The 3,183-nt window shown below is 47.5% G+C and overlaps 1 protein-coding gene across 7 annotated transcripts in view; it reads right to left on the reverse strand.

The window, feature by feature from the left end:
- The window catches only part of MARK2 (MAP/microtubule affinity-regulating kinase 2), a 174,744-nt gene that overhangs the window by 59,842 nt on the left and 111,719 nt on the right, over positions 1–3,183 (reverse strand). The window lies entirely within an intron of this gene.

Raw genomic sequence — 3,183 nt, forward strand, 5'->3', positions numbered from 1 at the left:
TACAAGTTAAGCCTGCCGCCTTCCTCTTGCTATCTCGAGACCTTGTCACTAGCCATGGTCTCAGTGGACAATTTCAATCCACCTCCCTGTAGAAAAGCAACAGCTACCCCCTCATCTCTCTGAGATGAGCCAACCCAAACTAGAGACTTTTCATCTCCTGTCGGCTTTCCCCCAGTATTCAGTTTAAAAGCTGCTCTGCCACCTTTTTTGATTTTAAGCGCCAGCAGCCTGGTTCCTTCTCGGGACAAGTGGAGACTGTCTCGCCTGTACAGCTCCCTCTTGTTCCAAAAAGCATCCCAGTGCCTAACAAACTTGAACCCTTCCCCCCTACACCATCGTCTCATCCACGCATTGAGACTCCTGATCTGTGCCTGTCTCTCCAGCCCTGCGCGTGGAACAGGTAGCACTTCTGAGAAAGCTACCTTGGAGGTCCTGGACCTAAGTTTCCTGCCCAGCAGCCTAAATTTCCCCTCTAAGACCTCACGACTGCATTTCCCCACATCGTTGGAGACCTCAGGTTTGAATCCCAGCTCTGCTGCAGAAGGTCACTAGCGGACCTTGGGCCGGTCACTGTCTCGCAGGGTTGTTGTAAGGTTAAAAAACAGAGGAGACCTCAACGTTATGAGCTGTTTTTTGGTCTCTGTACCCTGCTTTTCTCCTCTGCCAAATACCTAAAGAAAGGCTGCGGCAAATGCTGCTGTAGTATAGTAGCTACTAGGGCAAGGTATCTTAAAATCTGCCCTGACCTGGATAGTCCAGGCTAGCACAATGTCGTCAGACGTTAGGAGCTAAGCAGAGTCGGCCCTGGTTAGCACTTGGATGGGAGACCACCCAGGAAGTTCAGGGTCACTGTAGAGGCAGGCCGTGGCAAACCAGCTCCACCCTACGGGGCTGCAAGAAGTCAGCTGCAACTTCACTGCATTTCCCACCACTGTGTGTGCTTAATTGCTGGGGGGGGGCTGTCTTGTGACCTATGGTGAACTGTGAATGGATGAGAACTGGCCATGTAAATGTTGGACGTTAAATAATGAGGCAGCCATTGGTGACTGGGCTACATCAGGAGTGCTCTGGCCCACATCTTGCACCTAACTCCCAGCTTGTGGATCGAGAGTAATAAAGTGAAGCTACAGTCATTAGAGGTGAGCCATTGGAGCTGGCTGCAAATCTTGCTGCTCTCAAATCGAGGCCTTCAGTAGGTACATCCTTCTCGCTGGCTGCCTTGCCAGAAGGCTGATCCCGCATTGAGTAGGGGGCTGGGCTAGATGGCCTGCACGGCCCCTTCCAACTCTATCATTCTATGATTCTATAAACCCCCCCTGAATGTCTCTTGCCTTGAAAACCCTACAGGGTAGCCATAGGTTAGCAGTGATTTGAGGGCACTTTCCTCCACCATCATCTTAAAATTTCACCCGAGCCCATAGCTTGACAGCAGGTGTTGGGGAAGACATCTCCTTTCAACAGATGCAGACCATCTTAAAATTTCACCCGAGCCCATAATTTGACAGCAGGTGTTGGGAAAGACATCGCCTTTCAACAGATGCTGGAGCGTCACTAGCTAGCCTGAGTCAATGACACTGAGCTAGAAAGCCCTGACTTGGTTCGAGGCGCTTTCATATGTGTGTACTGGACTACACAGGAGGGAGGCTGTGGCTCAGTGGTAGAGTGCCTGCTTTGCATGCAGAAGGTCTCTAGTTCAATCTCTGGTCCCTGCCGATGGAAGGAACTCATGCACCAGATGCCAGGAAAGATCTTGTCTGTGCCTGAGACCAGGGAGAGCGGCTGCCGGTCAGAGCACGCACAGCTGAACTAGACGGATGAATCAACTAACTTGGTATAAGGAAATCACTAGGTGGCCTTAAGCAAAATGGAATGGAAAGAGGAGGCAGATCTCTAGATAAACACAAAAAGACAACGACACGAGTACTTGAATTGTATTCACTGGATTCTGAGTGTTTTTTTGCCAACGGCGTTGCGATTTCATGGGCATTAGCACAAATTGGATTTTTTAAAAATATTTCATCTTTGGTCAATGACTGCCAGTTGTATGGCCACTATGCTATTTCTTACTCCCTGGATGCTTCACTAACTTGGTGCTCAAATGTGATATTATTATATGCATACGTGTTTCTACACTTATTCATTGCACGGGTTAAATTTCTTATTTTGGATTTCCATAATACACTCACCTAGTTCTCTACTGGTCTTTCTTCAAACCACCGGTTTCCACCCCACCCCCCAATATATAGATGATAATACTGATCTGATTTATGGGACTGCAGTTGGAATTGTTGAGATGATGTGTTTGGAGTTCTTTCAATGCTCAAAAGCAACCAGCATAATTATTTAGGTGCAGAATTTGCAAGCCCAAGATCCTTTTATTATTTAAATTTATATTTTAAACGGTTAATTTGTTTAATTGGGTCAATATCTAAGAGTTGAGGTCCTCCAGATTAACAGCAGCAATAATAGGTCGTATCCTACCAGCTTTTCTGCTAGCAAAATAGGAGGACAGAGCTCCTTTGACCACTGCAAAGGTTACAGCCAGGGACCCCCACAGGAAGAAAACCCCCAAGGAATGGGAGCTGTAATGAAGAGGGGGAACTGGGCAAGACTGAATGGAGAAGCTGGTAGAATACGTATAACCCAGGAACAATGAAAACATTCTTTGAGTGCATATCTTCAAACATTTGTACTTTTTAATTTTTTTGGAAAGGCAAGTGACCAGCCACCACAGTTGCAGAACAGTTGATTCGAGCCTAGTAGCACCTTAGTAGCAACAAGATTTTCAGGATATAAGCTTTTGAGAGTCAAAGCTCCCTACATCAGGCACAACTAGGAACGGAGATATGAGTCTTTTTGTCCCAGCCAGAAGGTGGGAGGGGTGTCATAAAGAATGCTTGTATGGTCGCAGAAGGTGCAGCAACATGCGGCATTTGGAGACCAACTGTCTATACTCAGTGCTGAAGCTGGTCTCTCCCTCTTGGCCTCCACTGATGCTCCTCAGGTTCCTTTTGACTCACCTCTCTCCGTCATCTGACTCAAAAACCCACCAAAATCCACAGCCATCAGATCTCAAAGTGACACCGGGTAAAACGAGTTCTGTAATTTCCCAACACGGAATCAAGCTGCCTCACTATTTCAGGTGCCGGCCCAACACACGTCCACACACAGCCCCTCCGTGGA

The sequence above is a fragment of the Gekko japonicus genome, unplaced genomic scaffold, assembly GCF_001447785.1.
Source record: "Gekko japonicus isolate JY-2015 unplaced genomic scaffold, Gekko_japonicus_V1.1 scaffold713, whole genome shotgun sequence".
Lineage (NCBI taxonomy): Eukaryota > Metazoa > Chordata > Lepidosauria > Squamata > Gekkonidae > Gekko > Gekko japonicus.